This window comes from Barbatula barbatula, assembly GCF_947034865.1.
Source record: "Barbatula barbatula genome assembly, chromosome: 2".
NCBI classification, from domain to species: Eukaryota; Metazoa; Chordata; class Actinopteri; order Cypriniformes; family Nemacheilidae; genus Barbatula; species Barbatula barbatula.
In genome coordinates this window covers 7,264,586-7,274,140 of record NC_136767.1, presented here as the reverse complement: position 1 = coordinate 7,274,140, position 9,555 = coordinate 7,264,586, and positions in this window count along the sequence as shown.

Below are 9,555 nucleotides of genomic sequence, written 5' to 3'. Positions count from 1 at the left end.
GGGCATTGACTTATGTTTTGAGCAGCAGGACATGGTAGAGCTGAGGAAAAGGTGGTGCGTCATGTTAATGGAGAACTTTGGACTGAACCGGTATGGAATTGTTTGTATTTTGAATATTTAAAGCTTTTATGAGAAAGGAATTATCTAACATTCAATCGCTATTTTCCAGGCATGGAAAATTGTTTGCCCACTATACAGAGGAGTCCAAAGCCTTTCTGAGAGGTGATCAGCAGCCTGTATTTAGGTTGCAAAACGGAAGTTGGAAGAAATCTCTCAGGTAAAAGCATAGACTAATCATAATGTAAAGAATTGCATGTTGTCATGACTAACTTGGTAAACTTGGGCTGTGTTTTCTCCCCTAACAGGAAGAGCGTTTTGACGGACAGGTAACTTCTCAGGAAACTCCTCAGGAAAAGTACCAGTAACCTTAAAAAGGTAGTCCTAAAGGTAACTAAAATTAATATTTGATTTTTAGGTAGATGAAACCAATCTTTTCATCTGAGTTTGCATCAGAGAAGCAGGTGGTTCAGTCTCCACGAAAAGTAGGTTTTGTTAGAGAGGTTGTGGCCATTATTGTTCAGCATATTTTTATTTATCATCTTCTGTATTGTTGTTTCTTAGGAGCGTGTCATGACGGATCTTAAAACTGCCAGTCAGTGGTGCTTGGAACTCTAGGGGTTCTTCTTGGCTCAGTTCAGCTTCCAATTATAATGTGCAGGGAGGATGATGAGGCTGCAGAGGCCTTGGAACAGTTCTTCAGTACACATTTCATAGAACATGATAGTGTAGAGCCTCTGATGTTTGTTTTTATGCAGGAAATGCAAACATTTTTAGAGAATGTGGTGGACAAAATGCATCATAGAGTCTTTTGTCGAGTACAAAATTGAACAGTGTTGTTCATTTTTTGTTTTGTGTTATGATTTTATGTTAAATCTTTTCACAATGCCACATATGCATTGAAAACTGATATGGAAGCCTCAATTTTGCAAAAACAGACGTGAGTCGTCCTGCTCTTTATTTATGTATGTATATATATATATATATATATATATATATATATATATATAGTATGTCTACATAATAAAACTTTATCATTAAACCATTGATTAACAAGCACCTGTTTATTGTAGAAGGAGTCATTTATGTATATGTGTGTTTGTTTATAATTTTAGGCCGGAAGAAACGTGTACAAGAAAAGGTTTTATTTAGTAATGTATTTTCATTATTAGTGTAGATGTTCAGCAATGTATTTCAGCTATAATTATAATAAATACCTGGCCTTGACCCGAACCACCAGTATTCACGGTACTCTTAAAAAGCAGTAACCTTTACATTTTATTAATAGAATCTTATGTGCATGTAATGTGCAATATGAAAAACATTTGTTATGACCTCTGTCTCTCAAAAGCAACTTGCTTTTTACTTCATTTACCATTTGTTTATGCAATCCTTGAAAATGTACATGTTGTTGTGTAAGCTGTTTATTTGGACATTATTTGACAGTACATTCTGTGATTATTATTGTAACCATATCCATGTAAACATTTTATTTCGATTACATTCACTTCGTCTGGCGAACGCAATCTCCTCCATTGTTCACGTTTGCAAGCGACAAAACAGCGAGATTCACAAAGTGTCCGACTTCACTTGAAATATTATACTTTTTGCACATTGTAACAGACTTTAATGCTTTGGCATTGTTAGAAGAAGATATGGTACCCAAATAACATTTAAGGTCTTTGCAAAAAATTATAAAAAGAGGTTTGACAGACAAAAACTTACACTTGTGTACAAAAAACTTGGCTAGAAAAATAAATAGATTTATAAGAAAATACTTGTCTTTAAGATTTTTTTCAGATTTATAAAATCCAAATAAGATATCCTTAAACATCAAAGAAAAGTTGACTAATAAAGAAGCACGTACAAAAAGACAACATTTTTCCCAAAAAGTAGCTTAATGAATACAGTCCCAAAAAAGATGAGGAACAGACTCGTCTTCCACTCCACAGAAGGAACAAAGGGGATCCAACTCTGGAAACATTTTTTTGATAAAGACTTTGACTGGTTAAAATCGATGCAATAACTTGAATGATACCTCTTTAACCTTATTAGTGATTAAGTATTTATTGGATAGAGACCACACTTTCTTCCAAGGAATATCATTAAAACTATTACTCCAATATTAAATTATAGAAGGGACAGTTATAAATATCACTCTGAAAAAGTTGTCTAATCTTTCTATTCCTAGTAGAGGGACAGGATAAAAAACAGATCCTCCCTATTGCAGTTTCGCATGGATGCATCCAAGAGGTAGAAGAGAGTAAAAAAGAATCAGCAGAGTTTCTTAAAAGTGCAATAGCTCCACTGGGGATGGCATCCATCACTATGGCAAAGTCTCGTGGAGTGACAGGAATACAATATTTCGTCAAGAATTCAGTATAAGAAAACAAATGACCATTTGAATTTAAAAGTTGAGAAACCAAAATAATATTATTATTAAACCAATCTGAGAGGAAAAGTGTTTTATTTTTATATCGGATATCATGGTTATTCCAGATAAAATACATGTGGGGACTAAAATTATGTTTATAAATCAAGTGACAGGCCAGAAGCACCTGCCTGTGGAAATTTGACAATTTGATGGGCAATTTAGAGATATTATAATTAAATACTAATAGAAAGAGGAGTTTAGAAAACTTTAGAAAAAATATACTTTGGAATAGCATTCCATATGGAATCAGAATCATTCAAGAACTGCCTAAACCAATTGATCTTAAATGTATTGTTCAAAGAAGCAAAATCAAGAAAGTTAAAACCGCCCTGTTCAAAGCTATTTATGACAACAGATTTTTTAATGTAATGTCTCTTGTGTTTCCATAAAAAATCAAAAAGAACAACATCTACACAAATTGTCTTGTCCACATGTAAAGAAAGAGCAGGGTAGGTCAATCTAGAAACAACCTCCAAGACAGGAATTTGGAGACAGGAATTTAACCTTTTCTTAGCTTTAGTAATTACTGGATCAAAGTTTAAGTTTCCTCTCGCATTGACATCTTTACAAATCGTAATACCCAAATAATTCACTTGAGACTTAACAGGAATATTATGCAGGAATGGAACAGAACAAGACTTTAAGGGAAGGAGTTCACATTTATCTATATTCAAAGATAGACCAGAAGCTTTTGAGAACACATTAATAAGATCAAGAGCAATGGGGATCAGCAAGTCGTTTTAAAAAAAAAGTGTGGTACCATCAGCTAATTGAGTTATGATAATCTGTTTATCTGCTATATTAATCCCTTGCAATTGACTATTCCACAGGGAAGTAGTAAGGAGTTGAGCAGCCATCAAGAACAGATAAGGTGATACCGGGCAACCCTGGCGCACCCCTCTAAACACATTAAGTCTTGGAGAAGTACCAGCTTTCAGATTAATTGAGGAGTTTCCATTTTTGTATAACGTTCAGACAGTTTTGCAAAAGAAATCACCAAAACCAAATGTATATAGGGACTGTAAAATAAATTCATGTTCAAGGGAATCAAAGGCTTTATAAAAATCTAAAAATAGAATCAAACTTTCATCTCTAATCAGTTCATCATAGTCCAACAAATCTAAAACAATGCGTATATTGTTAGCAATATGCCTTTTTGGGATGAAGCCTGACTGAGTTTCGTCAATTATTGAGTCCAGAACCCGTTTAAGTCTTTTGACCAGTAACAAAGCTAATATCTTATAATCACAGTTTAATAAACAGATTGGATGCCAATTGTCAATCAAAAGAATGTCATTCTTAGGTTTAGGTATTAAAGTAAGTAATCCCTGAGATAAGGTAGGCGGAAGTGTCTCAGACGCAATACTCTCCAAATCTCCTCGAAAATACATTTCGTTGCACTGTACTTGTATGTGTGTAATGACAATAAATTGAATCAAAATCAAATAAGTTTCAAGCAGGGAAGGTGTTAACTCAACAGCAAAACTTTTATACAATTCGGCTGTCAGACCATCTGTGCCCGGAGACTTATTGTTCTTTAGAGCTTCAATAGACTCAATTATTTCAATGATGGATATATCACTATCGCAGATGTTCTTATCTTCATTAGATATTATCCTAATATCTTTCAAAGACTGGAAAAAAGACAAAGCTGAGTCTTTGCAAAATTTAGAGTTATAAAGATTAGAATAGAAGTTTGCACAAAATGTGCCGATTTCCTTAGGATCAGAAATAATTGTGCCGTTTAAATTTAAAGAGTTAATTGTTAAATTTCTAAAATTATTTTTTTCCATTCTGAAGAAATAAGCTGTACTTTGTTCTCCTTGCTCTAACCATCTTCTTCTAGAGCGAATAAAAGCGCCCTCTGCCTTATTCTTATAAACTGAGTCTAACTGAGTTTGCAGATCAATAAATTCTGACAATTCAGTTTCTGACAATCCATCCTGCATTTTCCCAGAGAGAGACATTATTTTAGAAATGATAGTCTCCTCTTCAAGTCTTTTACGTTTAGCTAGAAGGCTGCCAAAATTCCTAGCACACTTGCCAATTTCATGTTTAAGAAGTTCCCAATTGAGACCATAATTATTCTCCTTTTGTGCTTTGATCCAGTAATTTTCAATCAAGAATAAGATATCTTTCCTTAATTAATCATGCTTAAGCAAAGAAGAGATAAGTTTCAAATAAGAGGCTCTAGGTCTTGAGGAAGAGATAACTGATGATAGAGGGGATTGGATAAGAGTTGCTTTATGATCAGTCATGCGGGAAGCGAGAATGCTAACAGAAACATTAAAATCCCTAACAGATTGTGAAACAAGCCAGTAGTCTTTACGGGACTGTCTAGAACAATTTTTATTACTCCAAGTATAGGATTTAATATTCTGAAACTTTTCCCTCCAAATATCAATAATATCAAATTTATCCATTAATATTTTTAATTTAGGATTAGCAGAGGCAGACTGTTTAGGTGGCAGTCTATCGAGATTATTGTCAGGTACAATATTAAAGTCCCCACTAACGAAAACTAAGGCATTTGGGTAAGCATTAAGACACAAGAGATTTTTCCCTTCTATCGCATCAATCAGTAGATCATTCTCACGAGAACTATTATACCCATAGATGTTAATTAGTATTACCACAGTATTATTTAAACAGATGACTATAAGCAGAAAATGTCCATTCGGGTCGCTAAAGTAGTGCAGAACGTCCCCTGCAAAGAGGTTTTTCAGAGTCAGAACACCAGCTGAATGCTCCGAACCGTGAGCCATCCAAACATCATTGTTCCACAGATTTTTCCAAAAAGCAGTATCGCTGGCAACGGAGTGGGACTCTTCAAAAAAACAAAAATCCGTCCTGAACGATTTGGCATACAGAAACAAAGCCTTCCGTTTAGTAATGTCTCTTAGACCCCTGGCACTGAGAGAAATAATAGAAATAGACATACAAAAATAACTCTTTGAACAATGAACAGCAAATAACCAAGCTTACTGAGGTTGGAAACACAAAAGCAGCAGACGACAAGGCCATATCAAGCACGCTTACAGCCATCAATAGCCCTGCTCCATAACGAAAAAGAAGAGCTCAAAACAGCTCAACGTTATTTGGAAAGAGATAAACTGTCTGAACAGGCTTAAACAGGGTTAATTTCAGAGCCTTCAATGAATGCACGGTGTCCGACAAAATGCGCCCTTTTCCCTTCTTGCGGGCCTTTTCAACAGCCAGCCACAGCAACTGCCTCCTTTCTCGGTCAAAAGCAGTAAGATCCTCAGTAAATCGAAGACCCTTCGCCCTCAGGAACTCTGACGATTTTGCCGCTCTCCACACGCCATCTCTCATCACATGTGAGGAAAACTGAATGATGATCGCGTGCGTTCTTGAAGTATTCAGAAGCCTCTTCCCTATGCGGTGGACAGTGTCGATCTTATCTGGAAGAGTTTTGCTCTACTCTGGAAAAATGGCTGTACAGATGCGGATAGATTCGGTTCTGGCATTTTCCTTTTCAGGTACTCCATGCAAGCGCAGGTTCCAGTGGCGAGAGTATCTTTCCATGTCTGCAATTCTGATTTCGCAGAGCTCCATCTTTTTTTCTTCAGTATTTAGTCTACTTTTTAGGCCGACTTTCCCCTTAATATCATTCAACTCAGCACATACAAAGTCCACCGTTTTTTTTAGCCCTTCAATTTTAAGCGCGTTGTCACCTGACCGGTTCACTTGACTACAGCGGAATCGGTTTGTTGTATCACTGCACTTGTACTTTCTTTCATATTAGTGTATTTTATTCATAGCATACATTGTTACTTATCACTGCTGTTGCTAAACTTACCCTGATATCTCAATGACCATCTCCTGGTTGTCAGACATGGGGGACTCGAGTCACATGACTTGACTCGAGTTAGACTCGAGTCGCAAATTTTAGGACTTGAGACTTGCTTGATGAACATTCATAAAAGACTCGACTTGACTTTGACTTGATATTCATGACTTGAGACTTGACTTAGACTTGAGTCAAATGACTTGAAATGACTTGATTTTCTGTTTATTTCTGATATTGAGGGGGAGTTAACTTTACGATTTTAGAAAATCCATATACAGATGAGAAAATCTGACTGGGTGCTGTTGCATGCGCGGGAACCCGTTGATTACCAAGTGATGCGACAGACAGCTGCAGTAAACGAGACTGGCTACGGCTAAATGCCATGGATCCCTCTGGCTCTGCACCGAAAATAATAAAGTTTGGCTATAAGGATTACACATCTGACCAGGCAAAGAAGAAACGAACAGCAGTTTGTAAGGTCTGCAGCGCAAACATTTCCGACACAACCACCACCACGTCGAATTTCATCAGACACTTCAAATCCCACAAGGAAAGGTAAATTATGAAGTCACCCTAATCTTTTTAGCTAGCTAAACCATAGTGGCTAGTCAGAAGTAACGTTGAAGTCAGACAGAGACAATTATACTTTTAAGTTAACAGGAAGGAAATTTGACTAAAATATGTTAAATGGCAACGTGAAACATGTTCTTGTCTAGCTAGCTAGTATTATATTATATTATATTATATTATAAGTATTATATTATTATGCTAGCAAAAACGTTGACAACGGCACCGGCACGAGCAGTAAAAAAACTCTGGGCCGCCGCAAATCGGTGATCTATTATCTATCATTCATTCATTGTGTGGGGAATTGGCAAATTGGCGCCCCTGCATGCTGAAAAGATAAAGGTATGTCTAGTGGTTAGAGCGCCCGACTCTCGTTCGAACAGGCGCCGGTTCGAGGCCCGCGCAGGGCAGGTAGAACCGACAACTCTTATACAACAAATTTGGTTTTAAGTCAACAAACACGAGATCTGTGTAACTTATCTATATTATATCACTGCATTGGCCTACTGTATTTTAGTGTATTAGTAGAGGTTATTATGTGAGATCTACCCAACCATCAAAGGAGGCAAGGAATGATGAAAACTGCCTTCCAGCACAGCTCTGGTGCATGAAAGCTAGGCCTAGCTAAACATTACATTTCAAGTAATTTAGTTAACACTTTACAAAGTGACTTACAACAATAAAGGTACAGTGCTACTAAGATAGTGTTAGTGCAAAAATAAAAACTACTCATATACAATTGAATAACAGTTTGAAACTGTTAAATGTCAAAATGTTTTATTTAAAATGACAACTTTTTATTGCTAAACTATGCAATGAATATATGGTCTAAATCTGTTTTTGCTTCTCTTCCCTTTTTGCTGTTTAGATATGAAGCGTATGTCCACACCAAGGCAACCTTCGGCTCAGCCTCCAATCTCCCAATTTGTTGAATCCAGGACTGTCCCACTCTACAACACCAATCACCCCATGCAAAGAGCCATTACAAACTCAATACTTTCAGACCTCATTATCAATTGCAACATGCCGTTGTCTATCATTGAGCACAAAAGCTTCCATCACTTTTTATCAATAATGGACAGCAAGTACTCCCCTGTAAGTCGAAGAACGATAACGTCAAAGCTAGACGATGTAGTGGAAGAAAGGCGGGCAAAGTTAAAAAGTGACTTGGCCAAGATAGACAATGTGTCAGCGACGGTAGACATATGGTCAGACCGTAGGATGAGAGGATTTCTAGGAGTCACAGCTCACTGGCTCAGTATTGAAGATGACAGTCTGCAATTGAAATCCCAGTTGCTTGCGTGCAACCGCTTTAAAGGTTCCCATACAGGAGAGAGAATTTGTGAAGAGTTTGAGCAAATATGTGAAGAATTCCAGATCAAGAGAAAGGTTGAACACATAATCTGCGATAATGCCGCAAACATGAAAAAAGCATTCAGTACATGTTTTCCAGGTCAAGAAGAGGCAGAAGATGACCTTGATGATTCTGACATTTGGAACAACCTGACAGTTGAAGAGCAAGAGAGGGTTGAAAAAGCACTCTGTTCCAAATCCCAAACAAGACTCCAATGTTTTGCACACACACTTCAACTGGTTGTAGGAGATGGCCTCAAAGAGACCAAAGTAGTTAGTGCAGCACTTGCCAAAACCTCCAGGTTGAGCACCCTGCTCCACACAAGCACATCTTTCAAGGAGAACTTTGAGAATGAGTTTGGACAGCGCGGAATCCCTGCCTCTGTTACCACGCGCTGGAATTCTACACTGAGACAACTGAAAGCGGTGCTTAGCTGTGACCACCTAAAACTTTCTACACTTCTTGCAAATGTGGGACACAAGGAGACAGTATTCACAGCTAGAGAGTGGAATCAGATACAGGAACTTGTAAATGTCCTTCACCCTTTTGCAGAAGCCACAGATCTCACACAAGGAGAAAAAAATGTGACCATAAGTGCTGTGGTGCCCTGTGTCCTTTCTCTAAATCACCACCTAGAGAATCAAAAACAGGACGTGTGCTACTTGGGTGGCTTGATCTGTAGCTTGCAAAGATCCCTTAAAAGAAGATTCAGAGGGATCTTTGTGAATGTGAGGATGGCAGATGTACAGGACAATGGGCCATCAGAGCCTTTCTCTGACCCTCTTTACCTGAAAGCTGCTCGCTGGATCCTTCATTTGGCAACATGTGGTTGACCCATGACGTTTTGGTCCCTGAAGATATCAAGGAGTCTGTGTCTATGATGATCAAAGGTATGTTATATTTTTGATAGTAAATACAATTTAGGCTAATCAACTAGGATTAAAAATAAAATCTCAGTACATGGTACAGATTGCCATTATGTGGTTGCCTAACCTAGCTGTGTGTTATGACTGTTTGTCTGTTACTCTATATTTCAAACCTGCATGCATTTTGTGATCACAGTTTTTGCTTGTGCATTTCAGACTTGATTCTCAAAGAGGCAGAAAAGGCCGCCCCAACATCACACCCCCATGAGCAAGAGGACGGTGTGCTAACAACAATGGCAGACCCAGAGCATCAGTCCGGACTGTTCTCAGCATACCGCAAGAAGAAACAGAAGAGAGATTCAGGTTCCAGTCCCCATATTCAGCTCAACCACTATTTGGACATTTGTGATGGACAGAACTCCCTTCAGTTTTGGGCCATGAATAAGCACACCCTCCCCTCTTTGTT